Source organism: Strigops habroptila, chromosome 4 (genome assembly GCF_004027225.2).
Source record: "Strigops habroptila isolate Jane chromosome 4, bStrHab1.2.pri, whole genome shotgun sequence".
Classification (NCBI taxonomy): Eukaryota; Metazoa; Chordata; class Aves; order Psittaciformes; family Psittacidae; genus Strigops; species Strigops habroptila.
In genome coordinates, this window is record NC_046358.1 from 13966219 (window position 1) to 13991094 (window position 24876).

Genomic DNA, 24876 nt, shown 5'->3' on the forward strand with positions numbered 1-24876 from the left:
ACTGCAGCATGCTTCATTTGCTTGAGACTTGATCTTAGAATTTGTACTATGCATATCAGTATTATTTTCCTTTCAGCCTTTAGCTCATACTTTTCTTAGCACTTAAGAATCAGAACAAGAACCTTAAAAATCTTTTTTATTGTACAGACAGAGAACAAAGGCAAAACTTTTTAGCAATTCACCTAAAGCCAGACAGTGTGCCCATAGTAAGGGAGTACAAAGGATATTGGAGATGTCACTTAACAACTCTTAACTGTTAAACAATTTCCTGGAACATACATGAATACTAAAAAGTAATGCTTCTCACCGTGTCATCCTGTCCTACCACAAACCCATGATCCCTATGCAAAAAAACCCCAAAACCCACAAATGAAAACATCACATGTAATCTAGGCTCATTTTAAGTCCTAAATCTGCTATTTGCCTCACCTTACCACAACTGCTGCTCGGGCAGCCTTGCAGCTAGCTAAAACGTGACCACAATTCAGAAGATTAAAATATTTCCCAGTATGAAGCTAATCTGCTGTATGAACATTACTCACAATAAATTTTATTGTTGTTCCTTCTCCTAGCCTTTTAATATTTTGTTTCTTGGGATGATGTACAACAACACCTGTTGTTAGTAATTACCTCCTGCTTGTAATAAACTGTCAGAAAGAACAGGAAAAACCTGGCACAGTCATTTCAAATCCAGTAGTAAGATGTCAGCTCTCACAGAAAATCTTAGATCGGATTAGAGATATGTTGTGGCTGACAGAAATAGCAGAGAGCCCAAAGACACAGGTAACTGAAGCCTTGGAAAAAAAATGGGGTTCCCAATTATGTGATGCTAGGGATGCCAGCCGGTTACTACTGATTTGTCTCATGTGACACCCCCTGATATCACCAAAATTTAACAATAGTCACTTGAGAGATTTTTTCTTTTAAATCTTGGCACAAAGAGCAGGGCCTGTACAGCAATGGGCACATCACAGCCCCTGAACCAACGCACTGGAAGGTGCTGGGAGCAGGTCTGCCAAAAATCTTGTGCTTTAGATATAGAGTCTTCAAAAGATCTGGTGACTTCAGTGCTCAGCTGCTGTCTGGTGAGGTTTAACCCCATCAAATATTGACCATAGGGGAAAACATGCCTTTCACTTGCTGAACCAGGCACTTCCCTCAGTGTGAAATAATCAACATTTGTAAAGTTACACATGTATAAATACATACATGTAACAAACCCACTGATTTTCCACACCCTTAGAAACAGAGCTGGAGGATGAAATCTGTCTCCCTGTGCAACAATGGAGCTGACTGTCTTTCTCAAAAACAAAGAGCTGCCATTAGAAGGTGAAGTTTGGTACTGCTGCCCAGTGCAAATAAAATTGTAACTTGGCAACAGATACTGTAAGAGATCATAGAACCATAGAATGATTTGGGTTGGAAGGGACCTTAAAGCTCATCTAGTTCCAACCCCCTGCCATGGGCAGGGACGCCTTCCACTAGACCAGGTTGCTCAAAGCCCCATCCAACCTGGCCTTGAACACTGCCAGAGACGGGGCAGCCACAGCTTCTCTGGGCAACCTGTGCCAGTCTCTCACCACATTGCAATATAGCCCTGATTTCCTTTTTCTTTTGTTCTATTTGTTGTTTTCTTTTACTGAAACTCAGTTACATGATGTGCTGTATGTTTGTCTGCACAGGTAGGAGAGAGAGCTTGGCACAGCACTATGCCAAAGACAAGTAGTGGCCAATCTTACCTACAAAAGGCACATAACAGCAACATGTCCTAAGCCAGCATCCAACCACCGTAACACAAGCCACAGATGCTTGTGGTATTCTAGGAGTTGACAGTTTTTTATTTAAAGTCATTATTCTAATCTGTGTACCTAAAAGGCATAAACACCAATGTTCTCTGAGAGCACTGTGGATAGTTAGTTCAGTTATTTGCTTAGAAGATCCCTGAAATCACAAACTCAACTGCACAGATCTACAACCAGCAAACCATGTTTGCTGTATGGAGGAGAGAAAAGAAAAAGGGGTTTGGAAGCAAAACTAGGACAGTTTGCACAGTTCCTCCCCGGGTGCAAGAGCTCCTCTGTTCCATCTCCACCAGGGTAGTTTTACCTTTGTAATTTGAAGAAAAGCTGTATTGTGGGTTTTTTTGTGTTTCAAATGACAATTAAAGGGAAGAGACATCAAGATAAAAACACTGAACTTGCATAAGAGGTACTCCTGCTACTAACCCGCAACTCTGCCGAACTGCTACCCAGTGGAGGCCCAGCACTTCATCCCAGCTCTGCCAGGGCATGATTTAGAGCATGAACGACAGACAAAAGCGCATCGGAATGTTTAAAAATAGAACTAAAACAATCAAGAACACAGGAACACAGTTTAGCATAGATACCTTAGGTCCCCTCAGCTTTACACAGACTAAGTGGAAGATACCTGGTCAGAAAACAGCAGATAAATGTGGGATTTCCACATGTAAAAGGACAGAGGAACCCTTATCTTTTTCACACTAAGGTAAGATGATCATGTCCAAAAGATTATGTTTTTTTTAAAAAATATTTTTAACATACAAAGAGTGTCAGAATCCAGATTGCATTCCTCTCTTTAAACCAATGTTCCTGCAGAGCTTCCATCTGCAGATGTGTAGCATTCTCTCAGAGCCACTGCTGAACAGAAGCACGTTTCTTCCCCAGCAGCAGCTTCCCTAGCTATGGCTTTGGAAGAATCTCCAATGCTGATCTCAGGTAAGTATTTTTCTTCACACTTGTTTTTATTTTCATTCTGTAGTCACGTAATCATTATTTCCACACATTTCATATCAGCATAACCATGAATCCTATCCTACCTGTTCTGCATTATTCTTATCACATTCTCTAACGGAATTGGTAGGTAAAATTATTTCCATCTGGAAAACAAAAGCTTCTTGTCTTTGGGCTGCCTTCCTTGGACTCCTACAGTTTCCCAGGTACTGCCTGGGTTCAACAGCCAGGTCCCCCAGGAGTACACCGGGATGTCACCGACTGCAGCGGTGACAAGTGCCACTTGTCACTCCAGGAGTGGTACTGCAGCCTTTCCTAACCTGTTTTCTCAGCAACACTGCAGCTGTCAAGTGATATTTTTCACTTCTCTTGTTCAAAATACAAGCAATACTCCTGCTAGCAAAGCACAGCCGCAGGAGACACGCACGTCCCTGAGCCCTGCAGCTCAAATCCCTGCCCAGCAGGGGGTTTCTCAGCAGCCTGCCATTTCATCCGACCCCAGCAGAGTCTCTTACATCTTTTGTCCTAATGACAATCCTGGCTGAGGTTTTTCTGTCCAAGCTTGACTACCGGAGATGTCACCCAAGTGGACAGTACTTCCAGCATTGTTTTAGTGCTGGTCCACATCTTGCTGTTTGGGACTGTGCCTTCCTTTCTAGTGCCTGGTTCAGATGGGATAGTCAAGCTGCAAAGAAGCCACGACAGCAGTGAGACATGGCCCTTTGGAAACACAGCCTGCCCAGCAAATAGAGGAGTAAGCCTTTAAAAACCTTTATTGTGACCTACAATCTGAGTCATTCTCCCCTGAGCACCAGCACGGAAGAAAACAGAAATGGAGAACTGGACCTGGGGATGAGAAAGCCTCCTCAGGAGGAGCAGAGTGCTGAGCGGTGCTGCACATCTGTGCATGCTGAAGACCTGAATACGTCCTCACCTAAGGCTGCTCCCATAATGTAATGCTTTGAGTGGAAGGTGTCCCTGCCTATGGCAGGGGGTTGGAACTACATGAGCTTTAAGGTTCCTTCCAGCCCAAACTATCTTGTGATTCTATGATGAGATACCAAGTGCTGATGATACACACAGAAGTTTGGGAAGTGCCACGCTCTCTCAAGTGAAAAAAAGCCTGTCAAGAGCAGAGCTGAAGACTCCAGCCTATCCTGGATGGAGGCAGAGCTGCTGCACTAAATCCACCCAGTGAATGAGCTCCGTATAAAACCTGTCATGTCTTGACCTCTGCACTGCACACTGTGTATTGCTGGGACACCCCTAGCTTGGCGGTTCTGCTCTCCCATTCCTCCCATGGCCACTGGAGCCTACAGAAACTATCAGTGCAGTCTCAGACACAGAATTCACAAATTTCATAAAATCAGATAGGTCTTGGTGACTGAGAAATGTTTTGTAACACTAAAAAAACCCCAAACAAAACCCTAACCAAAAAAAACCCCTGCCTGACCCCAGACAAAGTGTAGGCTGTGGCTGTACCACTGAGAGGTAGCACTCAGTGATGAAATCTGGCAGATAGCAGTCAAGACGATGAGCAGAGAGTCGTCAGTGCACTCTGTTCCAAGCCCCTGCTATTAAATTAAGACTGAGTGCTTTGCTTTGTCTAAAAGCACCAGGATACCGATCTCTGTAGGGTTACAGAATTAGAACAAGAACATCCAAAAAAAGGGTTTAAAAGGACAAACGAAGATAAATTAAGGATTAAAAAAGCCTAAGCAAGGGATCAAAGCCATTTTATACTGGCCCGAGAAGAATGGAAGCTGTTAAGGCTGGCTTTACAAACCAGAAGCACAGGTCAAATAAAGCAGAAGAGGCCAAACCGGCGGCATGGAAAGAAGGCAGCACAGATCTTTTTGTGCTGGCTGGAAAAATTGAAATGTTGGGACTTAGCTTCAGTCCTGCACTGCTGAGGAACTTTAACAGCTCAGGGACTTCAGATGTAGACATCATTCAATATATTTTCCCTGGAAATCTATTCTAGCATGAATTTGATGTCTGTAATATTATTATATGTTATTTTTTTAAAGCTTTTAATCCTCCCTTAAATCTCCTCTTTGCTAAGCATGGATACAGCAATGCCTGCCACTCATGTTCAGATAAAGTAGTTGGTGTGGCAGATCTTTAACTACACTAATAAAATGCTAAACCTTACATTTCCTTCCTATTAAATCTGCATTTCTTGGATACACTGCAGTGAGAGAGGCATGGTACATTATTTTCCCCTTCACCTTTTATTCCACTCACACATTTTCGAAGTGCTGCACCGAGATTTAACCATACATTTACTCTGAGTTTAAGGAGTGCGATGACAGTGGTGAACTCCTCAGCAAGCAGTCCGAAGAAGAGTCCATGTATAGCCCTGCTCTGCAAGAAACCGATTTTGAGCAAATCAGGAGTCTTAGACGAAGGTCACCAAACACTCCAAACATGAGCTCTGGGTGGGCCCATTCTTGCAGAGCATTCCTGTGTCTTAAAGAGCATCACCAGCCCATGTATTTGTGAAGAAAAACATGAATTACGATGTTCAAACCATCTAGTCTTCTGAATTATACCAGTATAGACAGTGAGGTTTTTCCAAAGCCTGTGGGGGCCTGGGCCAGTGGATCAGAGGCATGGACTACTTCAGTCATGATGGGGTAATAATCACAAAATCTTGAAGCAGACTTGTATAACACCAACATCGGCCCACCAGCAAGGGATAGGGAGGGCCACAGTGGAAGATGGAGTTAGAAGCTCCTAGTCACGGAAGATGTGGCAAGGAGAGAGAATGCAAGACACAAGGTCACAACAATAAAAAGGCAGAAGTTCGCAAAAGGGAAATAAAAAACCCTAAAACATTGGCAGAAATGCTCTGACAGTGTCCTGATAACATATGCCCAGATAAAGACCTATGAGAAGGAATACATGCAGTTGTCAGTGGGAACTGAAGTCACTCTTTCCAGTCAATGGGGAGGACCCTGCTCCCTGTCAGGTCTACAGCCTGCCCCCATGACCAGGAGGTGAAGCCCAGGTGTCCTCATTGCTCTAGCTCTGAGCAACACAGCTCTGCTTTCTACCAGCCCCTCTAACAGCAGAGCTCCAAGTTGCAAGGCCAGGCTCAGCCTCACAGGTGCATCAGAGGAGCCCACACCAAAGCAACTCCTTGGTCATGAGCTGCTCCATGCCTGCATCTCCTGGTTCACTGACTGCCAGGTTCGCATGGCACTTGAGCAAGCGTCTCAAGAGGAAGGTTTAATAAGCCGCAGCACAGTTACTGTGCTGCCAACACTGAGCCCTTCTCGCATTTCCCTTCTTCCCTGCTCCTTCTTGAGATGAGTGGTGCCATGGCCACAGCCCCGTTACAACCGCCTCTAAGCAGGACCCCATGTGCACATGCAAACAATTACAAGTATTAAAACAGACACAGCAATCAAATATACTGTTATAATCTGATGCCTTGAAGCAAAGCCTAAGGTTTCAGCATAGTGAGGAGAAGGTACATAAGTAGACTAATGTCATGAATCCTATTTTTCAACCAGAGTGGTTTGTGTACTTTTGTGTTTAGTTCATTGCTTTTTTGATAGCAAGCCAGTGTGACAAGCAGCTAAGTGCTATTTCAGTTATGATAAAATATTGGAAGATAACAGGCATTGCGAGCACCGGCAAAATTAAATTTACAAATGACATTCATAGGGGAAGGCCACAGTGAACAGCAGCTTACCTCTAAAACCTGCACTCTGGCTGCAGCAAAGAAGTGCACAAAGGCTGTGGCACAGGGGACGCCTGGCTCCTCCAGCATCTGCCACGTTAGCCCCTTCAGTGCATCATAGAATCACAGAATGGTTTGGGTTGGAAGGGACCTTAAAGATCATTCAGTTCCAACCCCTCTGTCACAGGCAGAGGCACATTCCACTAGACCAGGTTGCTCCAAGCCCTGTCCAGCCTGGCCTTGAACACTGCCAGGGGTGGGGCAGCCACAGCTTCTCTGGGCAACCTGTGCCAGGGCCTCACCACCCTCACAGGGAAGAACTTCTTCCTGATACGCATCACAGGTTTGAGAGAGGAAAGGCATCATGCAGGTCACACGACTTTGAGCACTCACACCTCTGCAGGGAGCAGAGGAACTACACCAGCCCAGCACCACCTTAAAACACACTGAGTTTTACTCTTCGCAGACTCAGATGGTTCTTTTGTTTGGAGTACTCATAAACTGAGTATTAGAAGCATTTTGCCTGCAGTGTCTGCTGGAAGATTGATGGTTATAACTACGGCCAGCATGGGAATGTGCTCTAAATAACAATTTAAGGCAGGTAGTCCTCTGGCTGCAAGCCGTGTATCTGTTGCTTTGACAGCTGAAATACTGAAGACTAATAGAGGTATTTCACATACGAAGTGATGCTGGAGATATTTACTGTGTAAAAGACAACTTCATGGCACCTGCCAAGCGGTGCCACAGCGAGCAGAGTCTCCAAGAATTCCATGCCACAAGAGCCTCCTCCATCACCTATAAGAAATGCCTCTGTCTGCTCTGAAGAAATAGATCAGGTTCCACCTAACGGCATTGTCCATCATGGAGCTGACATGGCTGTCACAGGTCCAGGCAGGAGCTGCATTTCAGGCTGGCACAAGAGTCCTGCTAGAGAGTGTGGCCCCTTGTGTGACGAACTCACAAGTGCAAATCCCAGCACCTCATCAAAGCTAGGTTATATCCTCAAACTGCCTGGAAAGGAGGGGCACTGCTGAGGCTTCACTTTCCGATGCACATGGATTTTGCGTATTGCTTCCTACCAAATTATAAGCTCTTCTGAAATAGATTAAATAGCAATTTTAAAAAGCTGTTTTTGAATAAGTTTCTGCACATGGTTCAGGGCAGTCCCAAGCATAAATACAGGCTGGGTGGAGGCTGCATTGAGAGCAGCCCTGAGGAGAAGGACTTGGGGGTGTTGGTTGACAAGAAGCTCAACATGACCGAGCAGTATGCACTTGAAGCCCAGAAAGCCAACCGTGTGCTGGGCTTCATCAAAAGTACTGTGACCAGCAGGTTGAGGAAGGGGATTCTCCCCCTCTACTCCACTCTCATGAGACCCCACCTGCAGCACTGCATCCAGTTCTGGGGCCCCCAACATCAGAAGGACATGGATTTGTTGGAGCAAGTGCAGAGGAGGCCACGAAAATGCTCTGAGGGCTGGAGCACCTCTGCTATGGAGACAGGCTGAGACCCAGTGTTGTTCAGCCTGGAGAAGAGAAGGCTCCTTAAGGGGAGGCCTTACAGCAGCTTCCAGTGCCTAAAGGGGCTGACAAGAAAGCTGGAGAGGGGTTTTGGCAAGGGCATGCAGGGATAAGGCAAGGGGAAATGGCTTTAAACTGAAAGAGGGAAAATTTAGATCTCAGGAAGAAGTTCTTCCCTGTGAGGGTGGTGAGGTGCTACCACAGGTTACCCAGAGAAGCTGTGGCTACCCCATCCCTGGCAGTGTTCAAGGCCAGGTTGGATGGGGCTTTGAGCAACCTGGTCTAGTGCAGGGTGTCCCTGCTCATGGCAGAGGGGTTGGAGCTAGATGAGCTTTAAGGTCCCTTCCAACACAAATGAGTCTGTGATTCTATGATAATACTATTTGTAACATTTTACCTGGCTATAACTCCTTTCGCTGCTTAAATGGCTATTCCTCCAATATATCCCTTCTTCCCAATTTGGCTCTGAACTTTGGCCATTTATCAGTGTTATTTTTCTAACAAGCTCTATGCTGAATTCCCAGGATGTTTTTGGGCTAGGCTTGCTGCCTCCTGAGGGCGGGGCAGGTGTCGTGGTTTAAGAAGGAGAAAAAATGACTTCTACAGCTGAACCCAGGACAGTAGGCCACTGCATCTCGGCATCCCCACTGCTGCTGTCCTCTGGGGCCAGGGGATTCCTTCAGCACAGAGTGCAGGGGGGCACTGCATGAACGGAAGACCAAGTGTTTCTGATAAATCATCCCTGCCCAGAAAGGCTAATTAAAAACTAGTGATATTTCTGTAGTCATCTGCTTACTATTCTGATTATAATTTGGGGGTTAAAGGGTCCTATTACATCAGATCAACATTTTGTCAAAGAAAGAGCTTCAAAAGTGCTGTGTGGGTTTACCAGTCCCACAGTCACATGCAGAATTGAAATAAAATTATACCACAAATTTAAGTCGTACATTTCTCCTCTGGGTTCACTTTTAAACTCCTGTGCTAAGTTTAGTGATTTAATGCTGGCGCTGTGATTTTAGAAAGCCTTTATGGCAGAAGCATCTTTGGCTGAATTTACAGTACCTTGCCAGTGGGGCTGTCTGCATCACTTGTGAGCTTTCCTAAACAGCATCTGCACAGGCTGAGCTTCTCCTCTCAGAGTTGCTGTGTTTGTGTTAATTTCACTGACAACAGGATCTCAATTAGCAGTTTCTGAGGAAGCTGACTGTTATTTTATATTTTTAAAACAAACTCATTGCTCAGCATCACCAGCTTTACGGCAAGGTTTTTAAGTGTTCATACCACTTCGCTTCAGGAAAATCTCAGGTTTGCCAAATTTAAGGTTTTGGGGGTGGTGTTGAGGTGGAATCATTTCACTTTAGTTCCTCCACCACTTCATCACTGAGATGTCCCATTCTCCTGGGTCCTCACCCTGGTACTCTCTCTGTGCTCCATCCATCCAGTGCCGCATGTTGCTGGGCCACAGGCTCAGTCACCAGCCAGGGACTCCCTGGGACTCCGCAGATTCATACCACAAGGAAAACCCCATGAGAGGATGCTGCAGAGTGGCACTGAAGGCAGGCAAAGCAAAGCACATCAGGGCTACTCACTCAGTGAGTGAGTACTCACTCAGTGAGGGCTGCCAGCCTGCACACCAGAAGAGGTGGAAACACCCAGCATGCCGCTGTCGAAAGCCAGTGTATCCTTACGATAGTAAGTAGTCACAAGAACTACGTCATCTCCCACAAAAATTTATGGACTACATCAAGGTTTGACATGATTTGACTTAATTCTGGCCATTTATTTCTGTTTATTCTATTTGCATTTATAATATTTATTTGCCCAGAGAAGCTGTGGCTTCCCCATCCCTGGCAGTATTCAAGGCCAGGCCGGATGGGGCTTTGAGCAACCTGGTCTAGTGGAAGATGTCTCTGCTCGCGGCAGGGCAGTAGGAGCTAGATAAGCTTTAAGGTCCTTTCCAACCCAAACCATTCTGTGATACTATGATTCTTGCAAGAATTAAGTCTGGCTCCTCCGAGCTTCAATTTTGCAGTAACATCAATGCACTTCTAATGTAGTTTTGTGCAGGTCCAATATAACACCAAATCTAATTCTAATTAATAACACTCATAGAAGTATACAAATTCTTCTGTATCCAGAATCTAACAAACTCATGAAAACCATGGTACAGGTAATTGTTTAACTAAAAGTGTATGTATTTCACACTGCATGGCAGGATGTTGGCTGTAGGAAACAGGATCCTGAGCTCAAGAAATTAATGGAGTTAGGAGGGAGCAATCCATAACATCTGACTGACAGACCAAGGTACACCTTATTTATTAACAGAATCTATACTGATATGGAGGCCAATGTGCTGATGGAGAGCTTCATTTAAAAATAGTGTCAGTCCTACATTATCTAAATTACACTTAGATCAATGCTTAATTGCATTGGATTAGCCTAAACAGGAGTCCTCTCTCAGAAAATAACGAGAGTCCTCTCTCAGAAAATAAAATAATAATGTCAGAGCTTCACATCTGACACCGGAAGAGATGGGTATGAAATCAAGAGTGCTTTGACTCTTAATCAGGCAATTATATATTCTTCTTGCTCCTGAATTAAAGAAGAAAATAGCTACAGCATTAAGACACTTTTACAATAAAAACACATGAATGACGATTTGTAAAAGGCAGAGTGATCTATACAAATAGGTTTCCTGAGACTGACAAAGAGCAGTCCCCATCCAATTCCTCCTCTCAAAGCAATGAAAAGGGGGCTCCCCTTCAGCAGTAATGATCCAGTATGGTCCTACACCTGGGTAGGGGCAACCCCAGGCACTGCTACAGGCTGGGCAGAGAAGAGATTCAGAGCAGCCCTGCAGAAAAGGACTTGGGGGTGTTGGTTGACGAGAAGCTTAACATGAGCCGGCAGTGTGCGCTTGCAGCCCAGAAAGCCAACCGCATCCTGGGCTGCATCAAAAGAAGCATGACCAGCAGGTCGAAGGAGGTGATCCTGCCCCTCTACTCTGCTCTTGTGAGACCCCACTTGGAGTACTGCGTACAGTTCTGGTGTCCTCAACATAAAAAGGACATGGAGCTGTTGGAGCGAGTCCAGAGCAGGGCCACGAGGATGATAAGAGGGCTGGAGCACCTCCCATATGAAGACAGGCTGAGAGAGTTGGGGCTGTTCAGCCTGGAGAAGAGAAGGCTGCGTGGTGACCTCATAGCAGCCTTCCAGTATCTGAAGGGGGTCTACAAGGATGCTGGGGAGGGACTCTTCCTTAGGGACTGTAGTAGTAGGACAAGGGCTAATGGCTTCAAACTTAAACAGAGGAAGTTTAGATTAGATATAAGGAAGAAGTTCTTTACAGTGAGGGTGGTGAAGCACTGGAATGGGTTCCCCAGGGAGGTTGTGGATGCTCCATCCCTGGCGGTGTTCAGTGCCAGGTTGGACAGAGCCTTGAGCCACGTCGTTTAGGGCAAGGTGTCCCTGCCCATGGCAGGGGGGTTGGAATTAGATGATCTTAAGGTCCTTTCCAACCCTTACGATTCTATGATTCTATGATTCTATGATCTGAGACTCATCTGCTTGCACAAGGCTAGCAGGAAAGCCTTGCAGAACTAAATGGTTTTGCATTCCTAGTAAGAAAAAACCAAAATCTTTCTACCTTCACTGAGCTCATCTTGACCACTCAGAGCCCTTCATACAACCTCCTGGGTTCGAGCTGTCAGCAAGCTGAGTCTGAGCCCACTACCCCCCAATATGTCCCAGACCCCAAAGAGCCGTTTGAGGTACTGTGCTAACAATCCCCTGCCCTCTACAGCAGCTTTCACCTTTTAACAGAAGGCAAGTGCTGCCTCACACAACCTGTACCTGTTCTGCTGCCTGCCTGGAGCACAGCCCCAACCTGGCCATGGCCCCCGGCCTCTCGCCATTTAACCCTCTAACAGGCCTCAGCAACAGTTTCCTGACAGAGCCTTCCCCACTCAAGAGGTCGTGAAACAAGTCTGAGATTGGAAGCAAAGCTCTTCTATATTGCAGCATGGATCAAAAGTGCTGGAGCATCCATACCCTGCAGCACACCCACAAATCCCAGACCAAGCCAGGGGATCATCTAAGTTTTATTTTTAAATTTTATTTTTAAAGAAAACATGAGGGTTTTTTTTCTCACTGAATGAGGGGCAAGCCCATTAAGAAGGAAATATACACCATCCATCTGCTGATTTATTCTATGTGGGCACTCATTAATGGCAACCGTAGAAGTACTTTTTCCCCCAGTTTAAAGCCCTGATCTAGTGTGACACCAGACGCCACTGATGGCAGTAATTACTGTGGGAGGAAGCTCAATGCAGGCTAACCCTCCCCTCTACTTAAATTACACAATGCTTTGATTTAAAAACGTTGTGAGAGATTTACTATTTACGTACTTAGTGATCACAGAGGGTCCTAGCTCCGGGGAGATGTAAGGGGCTCCCTACACAGAGATCCCACTATGGCACGCTTTCCTTGATGGGGCAGACCCTTGATGCTCCCCACTGGCAGCTATGTGCACATCGTGCAGGGGGCATTGTCCACGTGGGTGCATGTGTGAAGTCAAAAAGGGTGAGAATGGCAAAACCAAGCAAATTAACTCCCTTCTCTGCCTGCAGACTCTTACCTAGTCCAGCCATACCCACTGCATGCTACACAGACCCATTGACCAAAGCCTCTGTAGGGAGGGAAAGGAAAATGGGTAATTCTGCTCTAGCTGCTCAGCCCCAGTACTGAAGGGGTTTCTCCTAAACATTAATTTAAAGGAGATATTTTTGGCATTAATAGCAGAAACAGTTCAGAAGGTTATGGTGACAGATTTTTTACCCGCTTAGGGGCCCATAGCAAAACAGCTTTTTATGCCTGGGTAGAAAATCGCCCTGGGGCAGCATCATCCCCCATATGCATGGCCACTCGCTGCTGCGGGATGTGGCCCTTCATGGTGCCGTGAGCCCATGCCCCAGGGCACAGGTAGTGCAGGTGGCTACTTTCTGCTCCTTGGCCATTAATAGTGTTCAATCCTATCAAAAGGCTGAGGTGCTTCACTACATACAGAGAATAACCATAAGCCTTCATTTACGGCCACCAAAATGACAGAAAACAAGAAAAAAGGTGCAGTGGGAAGTTCCACAACCTGGGGAGGCTGCCTGCATGGCCAGGGTGTGTTGTAAACCACATCTCGCCAACAGGTACTGGTAATGCCCAGCCTTGACAGAAGCAAGACATGCTATAAATGACAAAATGCATCAAGAAAGGCAATGAATCACAAAGTAAGCATAAAAATACAGTGAATCTACCCCAGCCTATACCAGAGGTGGACTCTTTGGTGCAGTAAACATGCCAGCGTGAGAAAGTTTTACGTGGTTCTTTGGGCTTTGGGGATTTTTCTAGCTAGGGTCTTGTGTAACAGCACTGCCTGAGAAGTGATCAGTCATGGGTAAGCACTATAGTAGTTCATGGAGTTTTAGTGACATTAAGTTTCTTCTAAGACCAATATGTCCTGCAATAGCTGGTTAAAACAGGAGAACGATTTACACACACACGAAAAAAAAAACCCCAGGTTATTAAAAATTCTGTCCAGCTGAACCCCACAGAGGTGACACCACTTCTGGAAGACACCTGATGCTGAGTGTTCAGATGGACACAGCTACTGCTGAGCTTTATGTGCAGCCTGGAGAGCTGCAGGTCCATGCCAGCCTCAGTGGGTGATAGTCACACAGAGCCTGTCCTAACACCTCTCACCCTGATGTTCCCCTTGGTCAGAGAAAGTTGCAGAACACAGTACAGAAATACTGGGATGTGCCACATCTATTAAAAGCTGCCACAGAGATCCAGCGATGCTCTGGTCCTGAACAGACCCAAACAGTACCTAAAGGGGCCAACAAGAAAGCTGGAGAGGGACTTTTTACAAGGTCCTGTATGGATAGGACAAGGAGAATGGCTTCAAACTGAAAGAGCAGAGATGTAGATTAGATACAAGGAAGAAGTTCTTCGCTGTGAGGGTGGTGAGGCCCTGGCACAGGTTGCCCAGAGAAGCTGTGGCTGCCCCGTCCCTGGCAACGTTCAAGGCCAGGTTGGACAGGACTTTGGGCAACCTGGTCTAGTAGAAGGTGTCCCTGCCCATGGCAGCAGGTTGGAACTGGATGAGCTTAAGATTCCTTCCAACCCAAACCATTCTGTGCTTTTATGAAACACCTGTTCTAACAGGTTAAATATAACTGTAATATACTCCATCTGAAACCTAGCCTTCTAATGAGAGTAGATCTGGATGACAGTATTAACATCTTTAGTTACAATCTTTTTATTTTGGCCAATTAGCTAATACTACAATTTCATCTTAACTTACAGCATTTTTTGTTTTTTTACTCTCAGTATGAAGCATTTCTGCATTCAGGCCATCAGGCACTCACACACCGTGGAGAGGAGCAAGCACAGCCAAGAGCAGTGTGCGAGAGCAAGCTGTGAAGCTGAAAAGCCTGGCCAGCATGTCAGCCACCAACAGCCTTGTCAAGTATGGGGGAGTGGTGCAGAAAACATTGCTACGAACACACGCTGCTCATCAGCAACAACAGGCATAGCACACGCTCCCAGGCTCACCAGGAATGGCATTGAAAACGTCCCAGGCCACCACTGCTGGCAGCGCGGCAGGGATGGGGATGTCACAGCTCTCACCATGCTCACCAGTGCAGCGATGGAGGATGTCTCAGCTCAGCAACCCTCAGAAATAACACAGTTACTTTGCTTAGGTTGGGAATAATGCTATATATATATATATATATATATTTTAACAGAAAGAATTTCCCCATTTGTTTTCCTGTGTGTTTGTCATTTGGGATCTTTTTTAACTGTTATTTTAATAACACAGTCCCTCCCTGTGCCACTTGCCCATCAGTACAGTGCAGGTGTTGCACAGGAGTGGGAAGCGATGGGAAGAATCCATCTTTCCTGGTTTTGGAAGCTCACTGAACACGCAGTCCTGTTCACAGGCACGAGTGATCCTCTGTCTTCAAGTCCAAAGAACTCTGCAGGTATGAACTGTTCAGAGAACCCATGGCAGGGGGGTTGCAACTAGATGATCTTAAGGTCCTTTCCAACCCTAACTATTCTATGATTCTGTGGTTCACTCCCAAAAGGCAGAGAGAGAGACCAGCTGCAGCAGCTACTGCCTAGCAGGCTGTCACCATCCAAACTCTTCCTCTCAACCTGCATCAGCTCCCAGCAGCAGGCAAGGGGCAGTCAGGGCCACTGCTTGTGGGCCTGCCATGCAATCTGCAGGCTAAAGGCCAAGTGGGATGGCACTGACTGTTACTAGCTTTCCTCTTCATTGGGGAGGTTTGGAGAAGGGGTTCATTGCTGCATGTGGCACTGTGCCCACGGCGACAGGAAGGACATGGTGGGAGGGACCAGTGTCCTCTTCCTTGGAGCAGGGAATTTTGCAAGAAGGATATTAGCTTTCTCTCAGGTGTGAGAGTCTGGCTGAGAAAGAGAGACCAAAGGCTGTGCTGCTGAATGCTGCTGGTGAGGGAACACCTTGGTGCCCTGCCATGCCACACAGAGCCTTTGCAGGGAAGAATATGGCCTCTAATTATGGATGGAAGAGTAATTTTGTCCCTTCTGTCCCAGTAAGCTTTGTGTGTGCTTGTGCTCTTAAAGCCCAGATACTTCCAACACCATCTACTGGATATTAGATTAGCTGTTTTGGTTATTTACTGTTCTTCCTTGGACATTGGCTGCATGGCAGTGGCTGGCAACTGCTTTCCATTTCTTTGCAAATTGCAGTCAAATAGTCAAATAGTTCAAATAGAAATCTGGACAAGAACGTTTCTCTCTGAGTGACACGCAGGGCTTTGTCAGAGGGGTTTAGGTGGATAATAGCAGTTTTGAGTGACATTAATTAGAGGAAATGAGATTGGTTCCCACTTTCAGGAATGCTGAAATACATTGACAAAAACATTTTGGCAGCTCCTCATGAATGGAAACCAGTAACACGCACAGCCATCTTACAGAGACACACTGCTGTTCTGGTGCCTTAACAAGTCTTCTTCTAATATTCCCTCCAGAGACTGGACTCACAGGTGGAACAGCCCCCAGCATTTCAGTGTTTGACTCTGGGACCTGGGGACCCAAGGATTTCCTGAATAAACCTGGATGATGCTCCCTTAGCAGACCCGCAGACAGCAGCATGACAAGCCAGGGAAGCCACTGCCTCAGTGCACTGGAAGCAGCATTTGCTGGGGTGCTGAGGTGCTGGTGATAGTGCTGGAGTCAGGCACATGTCCTGAAAGGCTGCCATAAATTATAAATCTGCATATATGCAGTGGAAAAGATGACCCATTAGCAAACCTTTCAAATATAGATAGCCTCCCAGGAGACAGGGTTGTACATTATTCACAGAAATAACCCTGATAGCACAAAGATTTGTAGAGCATTTCAATTGCCCTGAGATAATTAAGAATTTGTTCAGTGAACAAAACTGGAAACCTAAAAATCACAGCAGCTGGACAAATTATTCCAAAATCTGCCTCATTTATTTCATGGTGATGTAGATTTGCAGGAAATAAACATAACATGCCACTTCAGTAGCTTATGCTAGGCAAAAAGCCAAAGTGCCATACGATGATCTGCTGGAATCGCTTTGCGCAAGAGATCTCATCACCTCTACTCATAACTTGTGCCATAAGCCAACTTTGAACGAAGCTTTGCTTGTTTTTAATCTATATATTGAAAAACTACCTATATTGGATTCACAGCACAGCTTTGAGCTTTGGTAGTAATTGTCCTCAGTGTATATTCAGTGTGCACTTTTCATTTCCAATCTCTCTGTGACAGACTACTTTCCCTATCATCAAAATCTTTCTGGTTAAAACATGGCTTTGGACAAAAAGCTCGACCCCTTTTAAAGCAGACCTAGCATCCAAACCAAACAATCCTTTGCTAGAGGGTATTTCACCCAAAGCTGAGTGTCATGTTTATAGATAACTAACATAAGACTACAGACCTAATACTGTATCCCCAAAAGCTAGTGCCAGGAACTGTTCAGTGATACATCCGGTGCCCTTGAATTTCACAACAGTCCTTCTTTGAACCGCAACAGCAGTGACACCTGGCTTTTAACTTCATGCCATATGTATCGACTTCACAATGATCTCAAAGATCACTGCTGATGTTTTTTCTGAGAACACAGAGTGTGTAGAGTTTTTGCTAGAGGTGGCTGTTTTCTTTAAAAAAGGAAGCTGGTGTTTCAGCTTCATGAAATTGAGCACTGCCTTATCCATCTGTCATGTGGCCAGCAGATCAAAAGCAATCCAACGTTGTTTCCAGCCACCTCCAGCCTGGAGAGGGGAAAAAAAGATATGGGAATGAAGTTCATACGGCAACTCAAAATAAAAACAAGCCAAACATAGGATACTCCCATCAGGAGCATCCCAGAGAGGAGCACTGGTTCTGTCATCTGCATTCTTCATACATTTTTTTTTCCCCCCCTCCAAAATGCCATTTTAAAACACCCCATAAAGGAAGACACCCTCTCAAATTATTGCCTTGGCATTAAATCAATAGTAGCACCACTCGTAGGCTCTGAGTCCTGGGGCATTACACACCCCACGGTGGCCATGCAGACCTCGGGAGCTGCATTCCCTTAGAGGCATGCATGGGCTGCTCGTAGCCTCGCTGCCCCAAGCCCGACAGCCACCTCACCAACCCTGAGCACTGCTCCACACTGACCTTTGTGGCTCCCGTCATTTGGGGAATTGGTAGCACAGCGAGCTCCAGTAAATCTTGTCAGAATTAATGTGAAAGTAGACACGCTCATTAACATCCTCCCTCATATAAGGGCTGGCTGGCTACAGCGTTGTTATAGACGTCGTTTGCCATCATTGTCTGCAATGCAGAGCTGGGAGGTGAGCGATGCAGTGGGACACTGAGCCTGCCAGCACAGGGACACGGTGTGCACCCCTCCTGCAGCGGGGGCATGCCAGCCAGCCTGGAGGTCCCAAGGCCAGAACTACCACTGGGGAAGAAGATGTGTGTACCCTGCACCAATGGAGTCTGATTCTCTGATCCACTGGAGATCCATGGTCTCACTATTGGTACACCAGCAACATGGGGTAGACCTTTTCTGTTAAAAAAACAAACCAAAACAAAAACAATTCTCCAGAAAGGCTCACTGAGGCAGCACAGCTTGTTACAGACTCATCCGCCAATCCACCCATCAGCTCCAAGGAGTTTTAATGCTCCTGTCATTATGCTGCTGCTGATTTCCCTTATTGTGCTTTCAGGTCAGGGCACAAGAGAGAGTCTATCAAAAACAAGTGTAATTAGTGATCCGTGGAGTGCTTGTAGGGTCACAAATCGGTCGGCTCCCTGACCTCTCCTGAGGAAGACATCCCACCAGGGCTGATTTCTGATGCAGCGCAAGAACACATCCTGTGCTAAGCGAGGGTCCTTCTGACCCCATCCTCCCTCCCTAGCAGCTCTCAGCACTGCCTTGTGCACCAGCTTCCCAGCATGCCTGCTGGTAGGGGATTTTCCATGACATACATCTTTCCACTGCAAACCTCAAGAGATTGCAAGCACAGACAAATGTCCCTGAGCCTGTGCAGACTGCAGCACAGCCAGGAGCTGTTAGAAGAGCCAGGAAGGAGCTGCTGCCCAAACAGTGCTGGGTCAGCCCACAGTGGTCCCTTCTGCACTCCAAGGACAATGCACTCACACAAAAACACCCCGTCTGTGGAGGAGGCTGGTGTGCCCTTGGCTCTCTTACTGGTGCCACACTCTCACTAAGGAAGATCTTACACTTATTGGTCAGGGGGTGGGTACTAAACTGTCCCTCACACTGAAACTCGTGCGAAGGATTGGCACATTGGTTACTTCCACATCCCTTGGATGTGTCTTGCATAAACCACTCTGAATATACCTGCAACAGAACTATTACAGTACTGCAAAAGGATAGAAAACTGTCCAGTAACGCTCATTTTCTACATGACTTTTACACAGGCATTTCAACATCATTGAGATATCTATAAAATATAAACAGAGAAGTAAAGCTGACGTAAAGGTTGAGGCAATGCATTAGGTCACTGTTAAAACGATCATTTGTATTATGTCCAGGTCTTTCATTTACCTGTAAAAGGGACCACAGAACTTTCTTTGATTCCGATGTTCAAAATAACCCCAGAAAAGACTACCAAATCCAAACTTCACAAGAGTTAAGCTGGTGCACCACTTTCAGATGCTACCAATATCTTTCACTAGCCACATTTTCCTCCATGCCGATGCCATCACATCCCCTCCTGAATCTGCTTCTGGTGTCAGGCAGCAAGTGATGAACCCCTCACCTGGACCTCGTCCAGAAAGAGCAGTAAGTTCTGTAGCAAATCTCACAGACTGCTGATTTCTGGCAGTGTTTCTTTCCAAATTATCAGCAGGCGGGATAGCTGAGGTTCATTCTGCCTTGCACTTGCAGTGATGTGAGGTGCCAGTAGCACCAGGCAGAGACACACAGTGCGACCCTGCCAGATGAGCTCCCTCAGTTCTGCAAGCCTCCTGTTTCTAGAGTCAACACCACATAATAAATTAGTAACAAAGGATAGGAACAGCCCTGTGCCATCCATTAGACCACCTCACCTCTGGTTTCTGGGCAGAGGCAGCCTGCATGATGAATGGAGAGAAGCTATACACAAGAAAAAATCACAATAAACCTTTCATCTCTGGGGATACACTAGAGCATTGGAGAAGGAGAAGGGCTAAAGAAACAAAGAGTATTTGCCCCGAGAAGAGAGAAGCCTACCTCTTCACAGCTAACAGTTCAACACTTAAGCAATCCCACGAACAAATATGCAATTAAAAGAGCCCCAAAACCCAGGTACCTGCTGCAGAGGAGATAAGGGTGGTGTGATCCTTGCAAAGTAGGGAGAGTGGAGGATATTACTCCCTACTACGCAATTATCTCCTTAAAACAGCAACAACAACAAAAAAAGAGATAAAGGCGATAATGCTCTTGTTGGCCAGTTAAATCTATACGATACCGATGGAAAAAACTGGTAGAACAAAATGACTGCCAGGCTCACACTTGAGTTTCTTTCTTTAATGTAAGTAAATAAATTAATGAATAAATCTAGTTCACAAAGTAGAAATCCCTGGTGTTTTCAGGCACCAATTAAACACCACACAAAGTCAAAATGACCAACTGAATTCCTGAAGCAAGTAAAACCCTGGGAAATTCAAGTCCTATTGAACAGAGCCCTTAGCAACCAGCACTTGATACTGAAGAAACTGAAATTAGACATCAGAATTCATCGTAAGTGCCTAAATGAGGGTAAGGTCACCTCCTTAACTAATTTACTTGTTAACATTCATGCATCTGGTCCAATCTGGAAACCTGAGACTGCACTATAAGCCTCTCCTTTCTTTTCCCCATCCACTTCAGTAGAAGCTTTACTTGGTGCCCACAAGTGTAGCTAGCTATCAGGAAAGGTCACGTGCTCCAGGAGAGCTTTCAGGATATTTTAGTAATTCATTAAGAAAAAACCCTACAAGTTCTCTCTGCAAACCCTCAGAGGACCTCTCCAGCATACTGAATGAGTCAGTGCTGGTGACACGGTAGGGATTAAAACTCCATTTATTTTGCCTGTAATAATCAAAGGTGAAGCTCTGTCAGGTAGATGACTTCATATTAAAAAGATGAAAACTAATTTCAGTCCTGTATTTTCATTATAAAAATATAATATCCCAGCAATATTCAGAAGAGAAGATACATAATTTCCAGCAGAAGAATATGAGACACAGAAACCAACAGTACCTAAGCCTGAGAAATTCCTTTGTGAAGGACTCTCCCAACTAACCAACATGCACATGCACTGACCAGGTGATAAAGGAAGATGTATTTGATTTTTGCTAATCAGTGCTAAAGTCACAGAAGGTTAGCATTATAAATACTTCATTATGGCTGGGAAAAGCTTATTTCCAGCTCATACAGTCCCTGCCAGGGGTCACAGCTGAATGAATGAAAACACAACTGTTAATTGGGTTAGTTCAGCTCTGGTCAAACCCATGCATGGTTAGTTGTGATAACAGAGTCCAGGATGCCAGTCTGGGACCGAAATGACACAATGCAGAGGTGAAGTAAAGTTTTGTTGTCAGTGGAAAAAAGAAAACTGTGGGTATTTGCTCACCCAGAGGAAAAAATTGTAGTGCCTTGTCCTCCCTGTGCCCTACATGAAGAAACTCTTCCCATCTTAAAAACAAAACCTCGAACAAAACCAGGACCCTTTCCTTTTTTTGTGCCACAGATTTTCACAGCAGACAAGCCTGTTTCTGTAAATTCCTCCCACATGATTGGGGGGAACCTGGGAATGTGCCAATTTAATGTATTTATCAGCCTACAAAATGGTGAGCTGTGTAAAATTACAACAGCACTTTGTCAAATTACAACAGCACCTTGTCAAATTTGCAGGAGCTGCAGCTTTACACCTGGATTGTTTTTACAGTTTTTTCACTTAGGAGGATTGCAGACACATTTTCCTTACATCTCTACTGCACAGAGGCAGCTGAGGGAACTGGAGTTGTTTAGTCTGGAGAAGAGAAGGCTCAGGGGGGGGACCTCATCGCTGTCTACAACTACCTGAAATGAGGATGGAGCGAGGAGGTGGCTGGTCTCTTCTCCCAAGTAACAAGTGATAGGACAAGAGGAAACTGCCTCAAGATGTGCCAAGGGAGGTTTAAATTGGATATTAGGAAAAATTTCTTCACCAAAAGAGAGCAGCTGCCCAGAGAGCAGCTGTGCTTACTGCTTCCCGGCTCTCCAAGAGGAAGGTCCAAGGAAGGAGGACGGGAATTTCCACTAGCTGGGAGACGCGTGAGCCTGTTCCCCAGCCATGCTGCTCCAGGGACAGGGACATGCTGGTATGAGAGAGCAGCAGGGATTTGACTTGGTCAGGTGAAGGGCTGCTGGGACTCACTTTCCAGGAAGAAACGTGAAGTCAGACGTTCAGCGGAGCAGGAATCCACCTCTGAAGAGAAGCTGCAAACAGTGCTCTGAGCAATTTAAAACTCTTCACCTCATCAGAGTTGCTGATGAACAGCATGGAAAACGGTGAAATCATAATTTCAGAAGCATTGTCTTGATTTAGATGAATTCAAGCTCTCAAAACCCAAACATGTTAGCCACCCAGAACTGCATCAAGGACTTCGGGCAAAACCAAGAAGGTTGGCAATGGTATTCCCTCCACCCACAGAGACGGAAGCAAACACTGAACCACAGAGCTCACGGTGAAGGCTGAACAGATTACACCACTGTTCTGCATGCCTCTAAAGAGGAGGATTTGTTGCCAGTAATTTTCTAGGCTTTAATATGTTCCCTCCGTTTCCAGTGGTAGACTAGAAACCAATTAATGGAGAACAAAGTGATGAAAGTTGTCTCAAGTTTTGCTTTGATGCCAAACCACTGAATCTGAAGAGTAAAGCAACGTGGCTCCATCTCCCTCGCCTCACCTAACCTCGAAAGAGCAGGATGGAAGGGAATTATTAATTCCACTCCCTACTGTTTCTAGCACTTCAGGAGATTATTCCCAGCAAGAGAGCACTAGGTTTTGACTCTGCTTCCAAAATATCTTCAGCTGTCAAATTCCTCAGAAAGGTGTGTTAAGAAGAAAAACTTGCCAGGAAAGCAAGTGAAATCTTTTTAGTAAAGAGATAGAATATATTTATTTTTCTATAATAAAGCCCTAAACCAGTGACAAAACCTCAAAGGTCAGAATAAAGCTAGTGTTTTTCCATTAAAGAGAGCAGCGTTTCTTCTTTGATGTCTCTAAAGATGCATAATTTGTCAAGCATGCATCTTTCCGGGCAATCCTTAGCAATGATTTTTTTTAATCAGTCACTGAAATCACAGGCAGAAGCAACAACTAGCCATTTGCATGTACAATGGTTTTAAAAGCAAAATCCCAAATGCACATGCATTAGTATTAATTCACATGACAGATAAAAAACAGTACTAACTGCAAAGCCATTTTTGTAGGGACTCGAAGGAAAATAGAAGCGAGGAATTTTCAGTATCAGAGGACACTGATTTCCCCAGTACAGATTATTTTCCTTCCTTTAAAGTATTTCCTGCCAGCAGCAGAGAGATTAATGGATTAACTCTTTGGCATAGACCTGCTCTTCATCTCATCAGCCACACAAACCTTATGTCCAGACACCTCTAACAACCTGAGAGGGTTAAAGCTGCCATCCACAAATGCAGGAGAAGATCCACATTTATGTGACCTCTACACTGCTGTGTGAAACACAGTGCTGCTGGAAATCCCTGCCCACAAACCATAAATCTACCACAATCCCAGCACCTCCAGCTGACTGCTATTTCCCAGGTACCAGTTCAGAAAGCCACCTCTATCAAGACTGCCCCTTGCCAGGTAAGAAAGAAAATCGAAGTCAAGTCATATTCTTGGAGATCCTCCTGCGCAGTGACACTGCACTTGCAGTGGGGTGAGGAATACAGATCAGAGGGCGACAAGTGTGACTTTATGGGGAGTGGGACATGGGAAAGCAAGTCAAGCCCTGGAGGTACACGGCAGCAATCAAACTACAGGTCAGCTGCTCCAGTTAATGCTTATGCATGGAACAACTGGCTCTGTGCAATTCAGAGCATTCAAGGAACAAGTCCTCCTGCCATGTGTAGCGCCAGAGTTTCACCTCATCTTTTTCCTCCTCCAGCCTGTTTGTGATTTCACACCGAGACTAGAGATCTGCAAAATGGATTATCATGAGATCTGCAAAATGGATTGTCATTTTTCCTAATTTGTACACAAGTGGAGCAATGGAGTCCTCATCCACCACGGAGCTTCCTGAGCAGCAAAGACTTACAGTGAGAAGTAACCATACCACCAAACAGCCTTTTCAATGGGGAAGAAAAGAGTGTATCTCACCCCCCCGCAACTGCAGCCTTCTCAGTACCCTCTCTTCTATGTAGTCACAATCCCCTTTCATTGTCCTCACTCCCGAAAACCAAAGCTGATTATTTAGTTAAGAGGCATTTGAAGCCCCGCACAAGAAAAGCAAGGACGAAAAGCCCAGACTCATGGAGGCAGCTCTGCCCAGGGACTTCCAGCCTCAGCTCCCAGCTCCAGACTTTACATTTTGGCCTCCAGTGGACATTTGTAGATTATGACTTCTGGAAGGGACTTCACAAACATTTCTACAGCTATTAGAAGTGTAAACAAGCCAAAAATAACACAAAGAAATTAACACAACTGAGATTCTGCACCATGGAAGAATACAACAAAAATAGGTCAAAAATGAGCTTCTCATGCAGCACGGAAAACCAAGTAATAAAATAAACTCCAAGATGAATTGGTGATTAAGAAGGACATTTCACTATGTCATTTAAGTTACGTAAATAAAGCTTCTGCTGTGCTTGTGTTTCGAATTGTGTGAACATCAGGACGCTTGTTGCAATGGCAGCTGTTACACTGAAACACTTGAAGCACATACCATTATTTGCTTTAATCCATTAGCATCACCAGCCTGGGCTAAGGAATGCTTTTGTGTGATAGTCTCAAATGATTTGAGACTGCCAAACTACATCTGAAGAGCCTATCGCTAGCACAAAGGGCCAGAAGTAACACAGCATTTGGAAATGTATTCAGACACCAAGAATTAGGTAGCAAGATATCAAGCACAACCTCTAAACCTCCGTGCCCCATGCAGCAAGTCGTGGGCAACAGAAAAGCCACAAGAGGAAGGAGGACTTTGCAGCATAGCTTTTAGGATATTCCACAGCACTGTTACAACCCCTCTGAGAGCTCTGCATGCCAACCAAAGCAGGGCAAGGCAGATGCTGGGTTTCAGGGGTGTCTTTGCAATTTCAAGGATGACATACAAGGACTTTTGGTGCCTTCAGTCTTTTGAG

At 45.4% G+C, this 24876-nt stretch overlaps 1 long non-coding RNA gene across 1 annotated transcript; it reads right to left on the reverse strand.

Moving 5' to 3' along the window:
* Positions 1-16686: 16686 nt before the first annotated feature.
* On the reverse strand, positions 16687-24165 carry LOC115607614. Its single transcript, XR_003991294.1, has 3 exons — positions 24155-24165; positions 18744-18748; positions 16687-16749 (listed from the first exon to the last, which is right to left on the reverse strand). It is a non-coding gene; the product is annotated as an uncharacterized LOC115607614 (long non-coding RNA).
* Positions 24166-24876: the final 711 nt, after the last annotated feature.